Below are 18,190 nucleotides of genomic sequence, written 5' to 3' on the forward strand. Positions count from 1 at the left end.
CACAATTCCTGTTCCCTCTAACAAAATAAAGATATACATAGACAAAGAAAATTACATCACTGCAGCAACGCTTCAAAACGTGCCTCCTTCCCCTTCTGGGGACTGCCCCATGACTCGTACCCTCAGTTCCCCGCTGTCGGAGCCCCCCTGTGTGTTTTATGAACTCCGTGCCTCGTACCCTCAGGTCCTCCCTGTGAGAGCACCCCTTTGTGTTTTATAAACTCCATGCGTCGTACCCTCAGTTCCCCCCTGTGGGAGCCCCCCTGTGTGTTTTATGAACTCCGTGACTCGTACCCTCAGGTCCTCCCTGTGGGAGCCCCCCTGTGTGTTTTATGAACTCCGTGACTCGTACACTGAGGTCCTCCCTGTGAGAGCACCCCTGTGTGTTTTATGAACTCCGTGCCTCGTACCCTCAGGTCCTCCCTGTGGGAGCCCCCCTGTGTGTTTTATGAACTCCGTGACTCGTACCCTCAGGTCCTCCCTGTGGGAGCCCCTCTGTGTGTTTTATAAACTCCGTGCCTCGTATCCTCAGGTCCCCCCTGTTTGAGCCCCCCTGTGGGAGCCCCCCTGTGTGTTTTATAAACTCCGTGCCTCGTACCCTCAGGTTCCCCCTTGTGGGAGCCCCCCTGTGTGTTTTATGAACTCCGTGACTCGTACCCTCAGGTCCTCCCTGTGAGAGCACCCCTTTGTGTTTTATAAACTCCGTGCCTCGTACCCTCAGGCCCCCACTGTGGGAGCCCCCCTGTGTGTTTTATGAACTCCGTGCCTCGTACCCTCAGGTCCTCCCTGTGGGAGCCCCCCTGTGTGTTTTATAAACTCCGTGCCTCGTACCCTCAGGTCCCCCCTGTGGGAGCCCCCCTGCGTGTTTTATGAACTCCATGACTCGTACCCTGAGGTCCTCCCTGTGAGAGCACCGCTGTGTGTTTTATAAACTCCATGCGTCGTACCCTCAGGTCCCCCCTGTGGGAGACCCCTGTGTGTATTATGAACTCCGTGCCTCGTACCCTCAGGTCCCCCCTGTGGGAGCACCCCTGTGTGTTTTATGAACTCCGTGACTCGTACCCTCAGGTCCTCCCTGTGGGAGCCCCCCTGTGTGTTTTATGAACTCCGTGACTCGTACCCTCAGGTCCTCCCTGTGGGAGCCCCTCTGTGTGTTTTATAAACTCCGTGCCTCGTATCCTCAGGTCCCCCCTGTTTGAGCCCCCCTGTGGGAGCCCCCCTGTGTGTTTTATAAACTCCGTGCCTCGTACCCTCAGGTTCCCCCTTGTGGGAGCCCCCCTGTGTGTTTTATGAACTCCGTGACTCGTACCCTCAGGTCCTCCCTGTGAGAGCACCCCTTTGTGTTTTATAAACTCCGTGCCTCGTACCCTCAGGCCCCCACTGTGGGAGCCCCCCTGTGTGTTTTATGAACTCCGTGCCTCGTACCCTCAGGTCCTCCCTGTGGGAGCCCCCCTGTGTGTTTTATAAACTCCGTGCCTCGTACCCTCAGGTCCCCCCTGTGGGAGCCCCCCTGTGTGTTTTATGAACTCCGTGACTCGTACCCTGAGGTCCTCCCTGTGAGAGCACCCCTGTGTGTTTTATAAACTCCATGCGTCGTACCCTCAGGTCCCCCCTGTGAGAGCTCCCCTGTGTGTTTTACAAATTCCATGCCTCGTACCCTCAGGTCCCCCCTGAGGGAGCCCCCCTGAATGTTTTATGAACTCCGTGACTCGTACCGTCAGGTCCTCCCTGTGAGAGCCCCCTTGTGTTTTATAAACTCCATGCGTCGTACCCTCAGGTCCCCCCTGTGGGAGACCCCCTATGTGTTTTATGAACTCCGTGCCTCGTACCGTCAGGTCCTCCCTGTGAGAGCACCCCTTTGTGTTTTATAAACTCCATGCGTCGTACCCTCAGGTCCTCCCTGTGAGAGCACCCCTTTGTGTTTTATAAACTCCATGCGTCGTACCCTCAGGTCCCCCCTGTGGGAGCCCCCCTGTGTGTTTTATGAACTCCGTGACTCGTACCCTCAGGTCCTCCCTGTGGGAGCCCCCCTGTGTGTTTTATGAACTCCGTGACTCCTACCCTGAGGTCCTCCCTGTGAGAGCACCCCTGTGTGTTTTATGAACTCCGTGCCTCGTACCCTCAGGTCCCCCCTGTGGGAGCACCCCTGTGTGTTTTTTGAACTCCGTGACTCGTACCCTCAGGTCCTCCCTGTGGGAGCCCCTCTGTGTGTTTTATAAACTCCGTGCCTCGTATCCTCAGGTCCCCCCTGTTTGAGCCCCCCTGTGGGAGCCCCCCTGTGTGTTTTATAAACTCCGTGCCTCGTACCCTCAGATTCCCCCTTTTGGGAGCCCCCCTGTGTGTTTTATGAACTCCGTGACTCGTACCCTCAGGTCCTCCCTGTGAGAGCACCCCTTTGTGTTTTATAAACTCCGTGCCTCGTACCCTCAGGCCCCCACTGTGGGAGCCCCCCTGTGTGTTTTATGAACTCCGTGCCTCGTACCCTCAGGTCCTCCCTGTGGGAGCCCCCCTGTGTGTTTTATAAACTCCGTGCCTCGTACCCTCAGGTCCCCCCTGTGGGAGCCCCCCTGTGTGTTTTATGAACTCCGTGACTCGTACCCTGAGGTCCTCCCTGTGAGAGCACCCCTGTGTGTTTTATAAACTCCATGCGTCGTACCCTCAGGTCCCCCCTGTGAGAGCTCCCCTGTGTGTTTTACAAATTCCATGCCTCGTACCCTCAGGTCCCCCCTGAGGGAGCCCCCCTGTATGTTTTATGAACTCCGTGACTCGTACCGTCAGGTCCTCCCTGTGAGAGCACCCCTTTGTGTTTTATAAACTCCATGCGTCGTACCCTCAGGTCCCCCCTGTGGGAGACCCCCTATGTGTTTTATGAACTCCGTGCCTCGTACACTCAGGTCCTCCCTGTGGGAGCCCCCCTGTGTGTTTTATAAACTCCGTGCCTCGTACCCTCAGATCCCCCCTGTGGGAGCGCCCCTGTGGGAGCCCCCCTGTGTGTTTTATAAACTCCGTGCCTCGTACCCTCAGGTCCCACTGTGGGAGCCCCCCTGTGTGTTTTATGAACTCCGTGACTCGAACCCTCAGGTCCTCCCTGTAGGAGCCCCCCTGTGTGTTTTATGAACTCCGTGACTCGTACCCTGAGGTCCTCCCTGTGACAGCACCCCTGTGTGTTTTATAAACTCCATGCGTCGTACTCTCAGGTGCCCCCTGTGGGAGCCCCCCTGTGCGTTTTATGAACTCAGTGACTCCTACCCTCAGGTCCCCCCTGTGGGAGCACCCCTGTGTGTTTTTTGAACTCCGTGACTCGTACCCTCAGGTCCCCCCTGTGGGAGCACCCCTGTGTGTTTCATGAACTCCGTGACTCGTACCCTCAGGTCCTCCCTGTGGGAGCCCCCCTTGTGTTTTTTATGAACTCCGTGCCTCGTACCCTCAGGTCCTCCCTGTGGGAGGCCCCTGTGTGTTTTATAAACTCAGTGCATCGTACCCTCAGGTCCCCCCTGTGAGAGCCCCACTGTGTGTTTTATGAACTCCTGTGTGTTTTATGAACTCCGTGCCTCGTACCCTCAGGTCCCCCCTGTGGGAGGCCCCTGTGTGTTTTATGAACTCTGTGACTCGTACCCTCACGTCCTCCCTGTTGGAGCACCCCTATGTGTTTTATAAATTCCGTGCCTCGTACCCTCAGGTCCCCCCTGTGGGAGCGCCCCTGTGGGACCCCCCTGTGTGTTTTATAAACTCCGTGCCTCGTACTTTCAGGTCCCCCCTGTGGGAGCCCCCCTGCGTGTTTTATGAACTCCATGACTCGTACCCTGAGGTCCTCCCTGTGAGAGCACCGCTGTGTGTTTTATAAACTCCATGCGTCGTACCCTCAGGTCCCCCCTGTGGGAGACCCCTGTGTGTATTATGAACTCCGTGCCTCGTACCCTCAGGTCCCCCCTGTGGGAGCACCCCTGTGTGTTTTATGAACTCCGTGACTCGTACCCTCAGGTCCTCCCTGTGGGAGCCCCCATGTGTGTTTTATAAACTCCGCGGCTCGTACCCTCAGGCCCCCCCTGTGGGAGCACCTCTGTGTGTTTTATGAACTCCGTGCCTCGTATCCTGAGGTCCCCCCTGTTTGAGCCCCCCTGTGGGAGACCCCCTGTGTGTTTCATAAACTCCGTGCCTCGTACCCTCAGGTCCCCCCTGTGGGAGCCCCCCTGTGTGTTTTATGAACTCCGTGACTCGTACCCTCAGGTCCTCCCTGTGAGAGCACCCCTGTGTGTTTTATAAACTCCATGCGTCGTACCCTCAGGTCCCCCCTGTGAGAGCACCCCTGTGTGTTTTATAAACTCCATGCCACGTACCCTGAGGTCCTCCCTGTGAGAGCCCCCCTGTGTGTTTTATAAATTCCGTGCCTCGTACCCTCAGGTCCCCCCTGTGGGAGCCCCCCTGTGTGTTTTATGAACTCCATGACTCGTACCCTGAGGTCCTCCCTGTGAGAGCACCGCTGTGTGTTTTATAAACTCCATGCGTCGTACCCTCAGGTCCCCCCTGTGGGAGACCCCCTGTGTGTATTATGAACTCCGTGCCTCGTACCCTCAGGTCCCCCCTGTGGGAGCACCCCTGTGTGTTTTATGAACTCCGTGACTCGTACCCTCAGGTCCTCCCTGTGGGAGCCCCCCTGTGTGTTTTATAAACTCCGCGGCTCGTACCCTCAGGTCCCCCCTGTGGGAGCACCCCTGTGTGTTTTATGAACTCCGTGCCTCGTATCCTGAGGTCCCCCCTGTTTGAGCCCCCCTGTGGGAGCCCCCCTGTGTGTTTCATAAACTCCGTGCCTCGTACCCTCAGGTCCCCCCTGTGGGAGCCCCACTGTGTGTTTTATGAACTCCGTGACTCGTACCCTCAGGTCCTCCCTGTGAGAGCCCCCCTGTGTGTTTTATAAACTCCGTGCCTCGTACCCTCAGGTCCCCCCTCTGGGAGCCCCCCTGTGTGTTTTATAAATTCCGTTCCTCGTACCCTCAGGTCCCCCCTGTGGGAGCCCCCCTGTGTGTTTTATAAACTCCGTGCCTCGTACCCTCAGGTCCCCCCTGTGGGAGCCCCCCTGTGTGTTTTATGAACTCCGTGACTAGAACCCTCAGGTCCTCCCTGTGGGAGCCCCCCTGTGTGTTTTATGAACTCCGTGACTCGTACCCTCAGGTCCTCTCTGTGAGAGCACTCCTGTGTGTTTTATGAACTCCGTGACTCGTACCCTGAGGTCCTCCCTGTGAGAGCCCCCCTGTGTGTTTTATAAACTCCGTGCCTCGTACCCTCAGGTCCCCCCTCTGAGAGCCCCCCTGTGTGTTTTATAAACTCCGTGCCTCGTACCCTCAGGTCCCCCCTGTGGGAGCCCCCCTGTGTGTTTTATGAACTCCGTGACTCGTACCCTCAGGTCCCCCCTGTGGGAGCACCCCTGTGTGTTTTATGAACTCCGTGACTCGTACCCTCAGGTCCTCCCTGTGGGAGCCCCTCTGTGTGTTTTATAAACTCCGTGCCTCGTATCCTCAGGTCCCCCCTGTTTGAGCCCCCCTGTGGGAGCCCCCCTGTGTGTTTTATAAACTCCGTGCCTCGTACCCTCAGGTTCCCCCTTGTGGGAGCCCCCCTGTGTGTTTTTTGAACTCCGTGACTCGTACCCTCAGGTCCTCCCTGTGAGAGCACCCCTTTGTGTTTTATAAACTCCGTGCCTCGTACCCTCAGGCCCCCACTGTGGGAGCCTCCCTGTGTGTTTTATTAACTCCGTGCCTCGTACCCTCAGGTCCTCCCTGTGGGAGCCCCCCTGTGTGTTTTATGAACTCCGTGACTCGTACCCTGAGGTCCTCCCTGTGAGAGCACCCCTGTGTGTTTTATAAACTCCATGCGTCGTACCCTCAGGTCCCCCCTGTGAGAGCTCCCCTGTGTGTTTTACAAATTCCATGCCTCGTACCCTCAGGTCCCCCCTGAGGGAGCCCCCCTGTATGTTTTATGAACTCCGTGACTCGTACCGTCAGGTCCTCCCTGTGAGAGCACCCCTTTGTGTTTTATAAACTCCATGCGTCGTACCCTCAGGTCCCCCCTGTGGGAGCCCCCCTATGTGTTTTATGAACTCCGTGCCTCGTACCCTGAGGTCCTCCCTGTGGGAGCCCCCTGTGTGTTTTATAAACTCCGTGCCTCGTACCCTCAGGTCCCCCCTGTGGGAGCGCCCCTGTGGGAGCCCCCCTGTGTGTTTTATAAACTCCGTGCCTCGTACCCTCAGGTCCCACTGTGGGAGCCCCCCTGTGTGTTTTATGAACTCCGTGACTCGTACCCTCAGGTCCTCCCTGTGAGAGCCCCCCTGTGTGTTTTATGAACTCCGTTACTCGTACCCTGAGGTCCTCCCTGTGACAGCACCCCTGTGTGTTTTATTAACTCCATGCGTCGTACTCTCAGGTCCCCCCTGTGGGAGCCCCCCTGTGCGTTTTATGAACTCAGTGACTCCTACCCTCAGGTCCCCCCTGTGGGAGCACCCCTGTGTGTTTTATGAGCTCCGTGACTCGTACCCTCAGGTCCCCCCTGTGGGAGCACCCCTGTGTGTTTTATGAACTCCGTGACTCGTACCCTGAGGTCCTCCCTGTGAGAGCCCCCCTGTGTGTTTTATAAACTCCGTGCCTCGTACCCTCAGGTCCCCCCTCTGAGAGCCCCCCTGTGTGTTTTATAAACTCCGTGCCTCGTACCCTCAGGTCCCCCCTGTGGGAGCCTCCCTGTGTATTTTATGAACTCCGTGACTCGTACCCTCAGGTCCCCCCTATGGGAGCACCCCTGTGTGTTTTATGAACTCCGTGACTCGTACCCTCAGGTCCTCCCTGTGGGAGCCCCTCTGTGTGTTTTATAAACTCCGTGCCTCGTATCCTCAGGTCCCCCCTGTTTGAGCCCCCCTGTGGGAGCCCCCCTGTGTGTTTTATAAACTGCGTGCCTCGTACCCTCAGGTTCCCCCTTGTGGGAGCCCCCCTGTGTGTTTTTTGAACTCCGTGACTCGTACCCTCAGGTCCTCCCTGTGAGAGCACCCCTTTGTGTTTTATAAACTCCGTGCCTCGTACCCTCAGGCCCCCACTGTGGGAGCCTCCCTGTGTGTTTTATTAACTCCGTGCCTCGTACCCTCAGGTCCTCCCTGTGGGAGCCCCCCTGTGTGTTTTATGAACTCCGTGACTCGTACCCTGAGGTCCTCCCTGTGAGAGCACCCCTGTGTGTTTTATAAACTCCATGCGTCGTACCCTCAGGTCCCCCCTGTGAGAGCTCCCCTGTGTGTTTTACAAATTCCATGCCTCGTACCCTCAGGTCCCCCCTGAGGGAGCCCCCCTGTATGTTTTATGAACTCCGTGACTCGTACCGTCAGGTCCTCCCTGTGAGAGCACCCCTTTGTGTTTTATAAACTCCATGCGTCGTACCCTCAGGTCCCCCCTGTGGGAGCCCCCCTATGTGTTTTATGAACTCCGTGCCTCGTACCCTGAGGTCCTCCCTGTGGGAGCCCCCTGTGTGTTTTATAAACTCCGTGCCTCGTACCCTCAGGTCCCCCCTGTGGGAGCGCCCCTGTGGGAGCCCCCCTGTGTGTTTTATAAACTCCGTGCCTCGTACCCTCAGGTCCCACTGTGGGAGCCCCCCTGTGTGTTTTATGAACTCCGTGACTCGTACCCTCAGGTCCTCCCTGTGAGAGCCCCCCTGTGTGTTTGATGAACTCCGTTACTCGTACCCTGAGGTCCTCCCTGTGACAGCACCCCTGTGTGTTTTATAAACTCCATGCGTCGTACTCTCAGGTCCCCCCTGTGGGAGCCCCCCTGTGCGTTTTATGAACTCAGTGACTCCTACCCTCAGGTCCCCCCTGTGGGAGCACCCCTGTGTGTTTTATGAACTCCGTGACTCGTACCCTCAGGTCCCCCCTGTGGGAGCACCCCTGTGTGTTTTATGAACTCCGTGACTCGTACCCTCAGGTCCTCCCTGTGGGAGCCCCCCTTGTGTTTTTTATGAACTCCGTGCCTCGTACCCTCAGGTCCTCCCTGTGGGAGGCCCCTGTGTGTTTTATAAACTCAGTGCATCGTACCCTCAGGTCCCCCCTGTGAGAGCCCCACTGTGTGTTTTATGAACTCCTGTGTGTTTTATGAACTCCGTGCCTCGTACCCTCAGGTCCCCCCTGTGGGAGCCCCCCTGTGTGTTTTATGAACTCTGTGATTCGTACCCTCACGTCCTCCCTGTTGGAGCACCCCTATGTGTTTTATAAACTCCGTGCCTCGTACCCTCAGGTCCCCCCTGTGGGAGCCCCCCTGTGTGTTTTATGAACTCCATGACTCGTACCCTGAGGTCCTCCCTGTGAGAGCACCGCTGTGTGTTTTATAAACTCCATGCGTCGTACCCTCAGGTCCCCCCTGTGGGAGACCCCCTGTGTGTATTATGAACTCCGTGCCTCGTACCCTCAGGTCCCCCCTGTGGGAGCACCCCTGTGTGTTTTATGAACTCCGTGACTCGTACCCTCAGGTCCTCCCTGTGGGAGCCCCCATGTGTGTTTTATAAACTCCGCGGCTCGTACCCTCAGGCCCCCCCTGTGGGAGCACCTCTGTGTGTTTTATGAACTCCGTGCCTCGTATCCTGAGGTCCCCCCTGTTTGAGCCCCCCTGTGGGAGCCCCCCTGTGTGTTTCATAAACTCCGTGCCTCGTACCCTCAGGTCCCCCCTGTGGGAGCCCCCCTGTGTGTTTTATGAACTCCGTGACTCGTACCCTCAGGTCCTCCCTGTGAGAGCACCCCTGTGTGTTTTATAAACTCCATGCGTCGTACCCTCAGGTCCCCCCTGTGAGAGCACCCCTGTGTGTTTTATAAACTCCATGCCACGTACCCTGAGGTCCTCCCTGTGAGAGCCCCCCTGTGTGTTTTATAAACTCCGTGCCTCGTACCCTCAGGTCCCCCCTGTGGGAGCCCCCCTGTGTGTTTCATGAACTCCATGACTCGTACCCTGAGGTCCTCCCTGTGAGAGCACCGCTGTGTGTTTTATAAACTCCATGCGTCGTACCCTCAGGTCCCCCTTGTGGGAGACCCCCTGTGTGTATTATGAACTCCGTGCCTCGTACCCTCAGGTCCCCCCTGTGGGAGCACCCCTGTGTGTTTTATGAACTCCGTGACTCGTCCCCTCAGGTCCTCCCTGTGGGAGCCCCCCTGTGTGTTTTATAAACTCCGCGGCTCGTGCCCTCAGGTCCCCCTTGTGGGAGCACCCCTGTGTGTTTTAAGAACTCCGTGCCTCGTATCCTGAGGTCCCCCCTGTTTGAGCCCCCCTGTGGGAGCCCCCCTGTGTGTTTCATAAACTCCGTTCCTCGTACCCTCAGGTCCCCCCTGTGGGAGCCCCACTGTGTGTTTTATGAACTCCGTGACTCGTACCCTCAGGTCCTCCCTGTGAGAGCACCCCTGTGTGTTTTATAAACTCCATGCGTCGTACCCTCAGGTCCCCCCTGTGAGAGCACCCCTGTGTGTTTTATAAACTCCATGCCACGTACCCTGAGGTCCTCCCTGTGAGAGCCCCCCTGTGTGTTTTATAAACTCCGTGCCTCGTACCCTCAGGTCCCCCCTCTGGGAGCCCCCCTGTGTGTTTTATAAATTCCGTTCCTCGTACCCTCAGGTCCCCCCTGTGGGAGCCCCCCTGTGTGTTTTATAAACTCCGTGCCTCGTACCCTCAGGTCCCCCCTGTGGGAGCCCCCCTGTGTGTTTTATGAACTCCGTGACTCGAACCCTCAGGTCCTCCCTGTGGGAGCCCCCCTGTGTGTTTTATGAACTCCGTGACTCGTACCCTCAGGTCCTCTCTGTGAGAGCACTCCTGTGTGTTTTATGAACTCCGTGACTCGTACCCTGAGGTCCTCCCTGTGAGAGCCCCCCTGTGTGTTTTATAAACTCCGTGCCTCGTACCCTCAGGTCCCCCCTCTGAGAGCCCCCCTGTGTGTGTTATAAACTCCGTGCCTCGTACCCTCAGGTCCCCCCTGTGGGAGCCCCCCTGTGTGTTTTATGAACTCCGTGACTCGTACCCTCAGGTCCCCCCTATGGGAGCACCCCTGTGTGTTTTATGAACTCCGTGACTCGTACCCTCAGGTCCTCCCTGTGGGAGCCCCTCTGTGTGTTTTATAAACTCCGTGCCTCGTATCCTCAGGTCCCCCCTGTTTGAGCCCCCCTGTGGGAGCCCCCCTGTGTGTTTTATAAACTCCGTCCCTCGTACCCTCAGGTTCCCCCTTGTGGGAGCCCCCCTGTGTGTTTTATGAACTCCGTGACTCGTACCCTCAGGTCCTCCCTGTGAGAGCACCCCTTTGTGTTTTATAAACTCCGTGCCTCGTACCCTCAGGCGCCCACTGTGGGAGCCTCCCTGTGTGTTTTATTAACTCCGTGCCTCGTACCCTCAGGTCCTCCCTGTGGGAGCCCCCCTGTGTGTTTTATAAACTCCGTGACTCGTACCCTGAGGTCCTCCCTGTGAGAGCACCCCTGTGTGTTTTATAAACTCCATGCGTCGTACCCTCAGGTCCCCCCTGTGAGAGCTCCCCTGTGTGTTTTACAAATTCCATGCCTCGTACCCTCAGGTCCCCCCTGAGGGAGCCCCCCTGTATGTTTTATGAACTCCGTGACTCGTACCCTCAGGTCCTCCCTGTGGGAGCCCCCCTATGTGTTTTATGAATTCCGTGCCTCGTACCCTGAGGTCCTCCCTGTGGGAGCCCCCTGTGTGTTTTATAAACTCCGTGCCTCGTACCCTCAGGTCCCCCCTGTGGGAGACCCCCTGTGTGTATTATGAACTCCGTGCCTCGTACCCTCAGGTCCCCCCTGTGGGAGCACCCCTGTGTGTTTTATGAACTCCGTGACTCGTACCCTCAGGTCCTCCCTGTGGGAGCCCCCCTGTGTGTTTTATAAACTCCGCGGATCGTACCCTCAGGTCCCCCCTGTGGGAGCACCCCTGTGTGTTTTATGAACTCCGTGCCTCGTATCCTGAGGTCCCCCCTGTTTGAGCCCCCCTGTGGGAGCCCCCCTGTGTGTTTTATAAATTCCGTTCCTCGTACCCTCAGGTCCCCCCTGTGGGAGCCCCCCTGTGTGTTTTATAAACTCCGTGCCTCGTACCCTCAGGTCCCCGCTGGGGGAGCCCCCCTGTGTGTTTTATAAACTCCGTGCCTCGTACCCTCAGGTCCCACTGTGGGAGCCCCCCTGTGTGTTTTATGAACTCCGTGACTCGTACCCTCAGGTCCTCCCTGTGGGAGCCCCCCTGTGTGTTTTATGAACTCCGTTACTCGTACCCTGAGGTCCTCCCTGTGACAGCACCCCTGTGTGTTTTATAAACTCCATGCGTCGTACTCTCAGGTCCCCCCTGTGGGAGCCCCCCTGTGCGTTTTATGAACTCAGTGACTCCTACCCTCAGGTCCCCCCTGTGGGAGCACCCCTGTGTGTTTTATGAACTCCGTGACTCGTACCCTCAGGTCCCCCCTGTGGGAGCACCCCTGTGTGTTTTATGAACTCCGTGACTCGTACCCTCAGGTCCTCCCTGTGGGAGCCCCCCTTGTGTTTTTTATGAACTCCGTGCCTCGTACCCTCAGGTCCTCCCTGTGGGAGGCCCCTGTGTGTTTTATAAACTCAGTGCATCGTACCCTCAGGTCCCCCCTGTGAGAGCCCCACTGTGTGTTTTATGAACTCCTGTGTGTTTTATGAACTCCGTGCCTCGTACCCTCAGGTCCCCCCTGTGGGAGCCCCCCTGTGTGTTTTATGAACTCTGTGACTCGTACCCTCACGTCCTCCCTGTTGGAGCACCCCTATGTGTTTTATAAATTCCGTGCCTCGTACCCTCAGGTCCCCCCTGTGGGAGCGCCCCTGTGGGACCCCCCTGTGTGTTTTATAAACTCCGTGCCTCGTACTTTCAGGTCCCCCCTGTGGGAGCCCCCCTGCGTGTTTTATGAACTCCATGACTCGTACCCTGAGGTCCTCCCTGTGAGAGCACCGCTGTGTGTTTTATAAACTCCATGCGTCGTACCCTCAGGTCCCCCCTGTGGGAGACCCCTGTGTGTATTATGAACTCCGTGCCTCGTACCCTCAGGTCCCCCCTGTGGGAGCACCCCTGTGTGTTTTATGAACTCCGTGACTCGTACCCTCAGGTCCTCCCTGTGGGAGCCCCCATGTGTGTTTTATAAACTCCGCGGCTCGTACCCTCAGGCCCCCCCTGTGGGAGCACCTCTGTGTGTTTTATGAACTCCGTGCCTCGTATCCTGAGGTCCCCCCTGTTTGAGCCCCCCTGTGGGAGACCCCCTGTGTGTTTCATAAACTCCGTGCCTCGTACCCTCAGGTCCCCCCTGTGGGAGCCCCCCTGTGTGTTTTATGAACTCCGTGACTCGTACCCTCAGGTCCTCCCTGTGAGAGCACCCCTGTGTGTTTTATAAACTCCATGCGTCGTACCCTCAGGTCCCCCCTGTGAGAGCACCCCTGTGTGTTTTATAAACTCCATGCCACGTACCCTGAGGTCCTCCCTGTGAGAGCCCCCCTGTGTGTTTTATAAATTCCGTGCCTCGTACCCTCAGGTCCCCCCTGTGGGAGCCCCCCTGTGTGTTTTATGAACTCCATGACTCGTACCCTGAGGTCCTCCCTGTGAGAGCACCGCTGTGTGTTTTATAAACTCCATGCGTCGTACCCTCAGGTCCCCCCTGTGGGAGACCCCCTGTGTGTATTATGAACTCCGTGCCTCGTACCCTCAGGTCCCCCCTGTGGGAGCACCCCTGTGTGTTTTATGAACTCCGTGACTCGTACCCTCAGGTCCTCCCTGTGGGAGCCCCCCTGTGTGTTTTATAAACTCCGCGGCTCGTACCCTCAGGTCCCCCCTGTGGGAGCACCCCTGTGTGTTTTATGAACTCCGTGCCTCGTATCCTGAGGTCCCCCCTGTTTGAGCCCCCCTGTGGGAGCCCCCCTGTGTGTTTCATAAACTCCGTGCCTCGTACCCTCAGGTCCCCCCTGTGGGAGCCCCACTGTGTGTTTTATGAACTCCGTGACTCGTACCCTCAGGTCCTCCCTGTGAGAGCCCCCCTGTGTGTTTTATAAACTCCGTGCCTCGTACCCTCAGGTCCCCCCTCTGGGAGCCCCCCTGTGTGTTTTATAAATTCCGTTCCTCGTACCCTCAGGTCCCCCCTGTGGGAGCCCCCCTGTGTGTTTTATAAACTCCGTGCCTCGTACCCTCAGGTCCCCCCTGTGGGAGCCCCCCTGTGTGTTTTATGAACTCCGTGACTAGAACCCTCAGGTCCTCCCTGTGGGAGCCCCCCTGTGTGTTTTATGAACTCTGTGACTCGTACCCTCAGGTCCTCTCTGTGAGAGCACTCCTGTGTGTTTTATGAACTCCGTGACTCGTACCCTGAGGTCCTCCCTGTGAGAGCCCCCCTGTGTGTTTTATAAACTCCGTGCCTCGTACCCTCAGGTCCCCCCTCTGAGAGCCCCCCTGTGTGTTTTATAAACTCCGTGCCTCGTACCCTCAGGTCCCCCCTGTGGGAGCCCCCCTGTGTGTTTTATGAACTCCGTGACTCGTACCCTCAGGTCCCCCCTGTGGGAGCACCCCTGTGTGTTTTATGAACTCCGTGACTCGTACCCTCAGGTCCTCCCTGTGGGAGCCCCTCTGTGTGTTTTATAAACTCCGTGCCTCGTATCCTCAGGTCCCCCCTGTTTGAGCCCCCCTGTGGGAGCCCCCCTGTGTGTTTTATAAACTCCGTGCCTCGTACCCTCAGGTTCCCCCTTGTGGGAGCCCCCCTGTGTGTTTTTTGAACTCCGTGACTCGTACCCTCAGGTCCTCCCTGTGAGAGCACCCCTTTGTGTTTTATAAACTCCGTGCCTCGTACCCTCAGGCCCCCACTGTGGGAGCCTCCCTGTGTGTTTTATTAACTCCGTGCCTCGTACCCTCAGGTCCTCCCTGTGGGAGCCCCCCTGTGTGTTTTATGAACTCCGTGACTCGTACCCTGAGGTCCTCCCTGTGAGAGCACCCCTGTGTGTTTTATAAACTCCATGCGTCGTACCCTCAGGTCCCCCCTGTGAGAGCTCCCCTGTGTGTTTTACAAATTCCATGCCTCGTACCCTCAGGTCCCCCCTGAGGGAGCCCCCCTGTATGTTTTATGAACTCCGTGACTCGTACCGTCAGGTCCTCCCTGTGAGAGCACCCCTTTGTGTTTTATAAACTCCATGCGTCGTACCCTCAGGTCCCCCCTGTGGGAGCCCCCCTGTGTGTTTTATGAACTCCGTGACTCGTACCCTCAGGTCCCCCCTGTGGGAGCACCCCTGTGTGTTTTATGAACTCCGTGACTCGTACCCTCAGGTCCTCCCTGTGGGAGCCCCTCTGTGTGTTTTATAAACTCCGTGCCTCGTATCCTCAGGTCCCCCCTGTTTGAGCCCCCCTGTGGGAGCCCCCCTGTGTGTTTTATAAACTCCGTGCCTCGTACCCTCAGGTTCCCCCTTGTGGGAGCCCCCCTGTGTGTTTTTTGAACTCCGTGACTCGTACCCTCAGGTCCTCCCTGTGAGAGCACCCCTTTGTGTTTTATAAACTCCGTGCCTCGTACCCTCAGGCCCCCACTGTGGGAGCCTCCCTGTGTGTTTTATTAACTCCGTGCCTCGTACCCTCAGGTCCTCCCTGTGGGAGCCCCCCTGTGTGTTTTATGAACTCCGTGACTCGTACCCTGAGGTCCTCCCTGTGAGAGCACCCCTGTGTGTTTTATAAACTCCATGCGTCGTACCCTCAGGTCCCCCCTGTGAGAGCTCCCCTGTGTGTTTTACAAATTCCATGCCTCGTACCCTCAGGTCCCCCCTGAGGGAGCCCCCCTGTATGTTTTATGAACTCCGTGACTCGTACCGTCAGGTCCTCCCTGTGAGAGCACCCCTTTGTGTTTTATAAACTCCATGCGTCGTACCCTCAGGTCCCCCCTGTGGGAGCCCCCCTATGTGTTTTATGAACTCCGTGCCTCGTACCCTGAGGTCCTCCCTGTGGGAGCCCCCTGTGTGTTTTATAAACTCCGTGCCTCGTACCCTCAGGTCCCCCCTGTGGGAGCGCCCCTGTGGGAGCCCCCCTGTGTGTTTTATAAACTCCGTGCCTCGTACCCTCAGGTCCCACTGTGGGAGCCCCCCTGTGTGTTTTATGAACTCCGTGACTCGTACCCTCAGGTCCTCCCTGTGAGAGCCCCCCTGTGTGTTTTATGAACTCCGTTACTCGTACCCTGAGGTCCTCCCTGTGACAGCACCCCTGTGTGTTTTATTAACTCCATGCGTCGTACTCTCAGGTCCCCCCTGTGGGAGCCCCCCTGTGCGTTTTATGAACTCAGTGACTCCTACCCTCAGGTCCCCCCTGTGGGAGCACCCCTGTGTGTTTTATGAGCTCCGTGACTCGTACCCTCAGGTCCCCCCTGTGGGAGCACCCCTGTGTGTTTTATGAACTCCGTGACTCGTACCCTGAGGTCCTCCCTGTGAGAGCCCCCCTGTGTGTTTTATAAACTCCGTGCCTCGTACCCTCAGGTCCCCCCTCTGAGAGCCCCCCTGTGTGTTTTATAAACTCCGTGCCTCGTACCCTCAGGTCCCCCCTGTGGGAGCCTCCCTGTGTATTTTATGAACTCCGTGACTCGTACCCTCAGGTCCCCCCTATGGGAGCACCCCTGTGTGTTTTATGAACTCCGTGACTGGTACCCTCAGGTCCTCCCTGTGGGAGCCCCTCTGTGTGTTTTATAAACTCCGTGCCTCGTATCCTCAGGTCCCCCCTGTTTGAGCCCCCCTGTGGGAGCCCCCCTGTGTGTTTTATAAACTGCGTGCCTCGTACCCTCAGGTTCCCCCTTGTGGGAGCCCCCCTGTGTGTTTTTTGAACTCCGTGACTCGTACCCTCAGGTCCTCCCTGTGAGAGCACCCCTTTGTGTTTTATAAACTCCGTGCCTCGTACCCTCAGGCCCCCACTGTGGGAGCCTCCCTGTGTGTTTTATTAACTCCGTGCCTCGTACCCTCAGGTCCTCCCTGTGGGAGCCCCCCTGTGTGTTTTATGAACTCCGTGACTCGTACCCTGAGGTCCTCCCTGTGAGAGCACCCCTGTGTGTTTTATAAACTCCATGCGTCGTACCCTCAGGTCCCCCCTGTGAGAGCTCCCCTGTGTGTTTTACAAATTCCATGCCTCGTACCCTCAGGTCCCCCCTGAGGGAGCCCCCCTGTATGTTTTATGAACTCCGTGACTCGTACCGTCAGGTCCTCCCTGTGAGAGCACCCCTTTGTGTTTTATAAACTCCATGCGTCGTACCCTCAGGTCCCCCCTGTGGGAGCCCCCCTATGTGTTTTATGAACTCCGTGCCTCGTACCCTGAGGTCCTCCCTGTGGGAGCCCCCTGTGTGTTTTATAAACTCCGTGCCTCGTACCCTCAGGTCCCCCCTGTGGGAGCGCCCCTGTGGGAGCCCCCCTGTGTGTTTTATAAACTCCGTGCCTCGTACCCTCAGGTCCCACTGTGGGAGCCCCCCTGTGTGTTTTATGAACTCCGTGACTCGTACCCTCAGGTCCTCCCTGTGAGAGCCCCCCTGTGTGTTTGATGAACTCCGTTACTCGTACCCTGAGGTCCTCCCTGTGACAGCACCCCTGTGTGTTTTATAAACTCCATGCGTCGTACTCTCAGGTCCCCCCTGTGGGAGCCCCCCTGTGCGTTTTATGAACTCAGTGACTCCTACCCTCAGGTCCCCCCTGTGGGAGCACCCCTGTGTGTTTTATGAACTCCGTGACTCGTACCCTCAGGTCCCCCCTGTGGGAGCACCCCTGTGTGTTTTATGAACTCCGTGACTCGTACCCTCAGGTCCTCCCTGTGGGAGCCCCCCTTGTGTTTTTTATGAACTCCGTGCCTCGTACCCTCAGGTCCTCCCTGTGGGAGGCCCCTGTGTGTTTTATAAACTCAGTGCATCGTACCCTCAGGTCCCCCCTGTGAGAGCCCCACTGTGTGTTTTATGAACTCCTGTGTGTTTTATGAACTCCGTGCCTCGTACCCTCAGGTCCCCCCTGTGGGAGCCCCCCTGTGTGTTTTATGAACTCTGTGATTCGTACCCTCACGTCCTCCCTGTTGGAGCACCCCTATGTGTTTTATAAACTCCGTGCCTCGTACCCTCAGGTCCCCCCTGTGGGAGCCCCCCTGTGTGTTTTATGAACTCCATGACTCGTACCCTGAGGTCCTCCCTGTGAGAGCACCGCTGTGTGTTTTATAAACTCCATGCGTCGTACCCTCAGGTCCCCCCTGTGGGAGACCCCCTGTGTGTATTATGAACTCCGTGCCTCGTACCCTCAGGTCCCCCCTGTGGGAGCACCCCTGTGTGTTTTATGAACTCCGTGACTCGTACCCTCAGGTCCTCCCTGTGGGAGCCCCCATGTGTGTTTTATAAACTCCGCGGCTCGTACCCTCAGGCCCCCCCTGTGGGAGCACCTCTGTGTGTTTTATGAACTCCGTGCCTCGTATCCTGAGGTCCCCCCTGTTTGAGCCCCCCTGTGGGAGCCCCCCTGTGTGTTTCATAAACTCCGTGCCTCGTACCCTCAGGTCCCCCCTGTGGGAGCCCCCCTGTGTGTTTTATGAACTCCGTGACTCGTACCCTCAGGTCCTCCCTGTGAGAGCACCCCTGTGTGTTTTATAAACTCCATGCGTCGTACCCTCAGGTCCCCCCTGTGAGAGCACCCCTGTGTGTTTTATAAACTCCATGCCACGTACCCTGAGGTCCTCCCTGTGAGAGCCCCCCTGTGTGTTTTATAAACTCCGTGCCTCGTACCCTCAGGTCCCCCCTGTGGGAGCCCCCCTGTGTGTTTCATGAACTCCATGACTCGTACCCTGAGGTCCTCCCTGTGAGAGCACCGCTGTGTGTTTTATAAACTCCATGCGTCGTACCCTCAGGTCCCCCTTGTGGGAGACCCCCTGTGTGTATTATGAACTCCGTGCCTCGTACCCTCAGGTCCCCCCTGTGGGAGCACCCCTGTGTGTTTTATGAACTCCGTGACTCGTCCCCTCAGGTCCTCCCTGTGGGAGCCCCCCTGTGTGTTTTATAAACTACGCGGCTCGTGCCCTCAGGTCCCCCTTGTGGGAGCACCCCTGTGTGTTTTAAGAACTCCGTGCCTCGTATCCTGAGGTCCCCCCTGTTTGAGCCCCCCTGTGGGAGCCCCCCTGTGTGTTTCATAAACTCCGTTCCTCGTACCCTCAGGTCCCCCCTGTGGGAG

The sequence above is a fragment of the Lampris incognitus genome, chromosome 2 (assembly GCF_029633865.1).
Source record: "Lampris incognitus isolate fLamInc1 chromosome 2, fLamInc1.hap2, whole genome shotgun sequence".
NCBI lineage: Eukaryota > Metazoa > Chordata > Actinopteri > Lampriformes > Lampridae > Lampris > Lampris incognitus.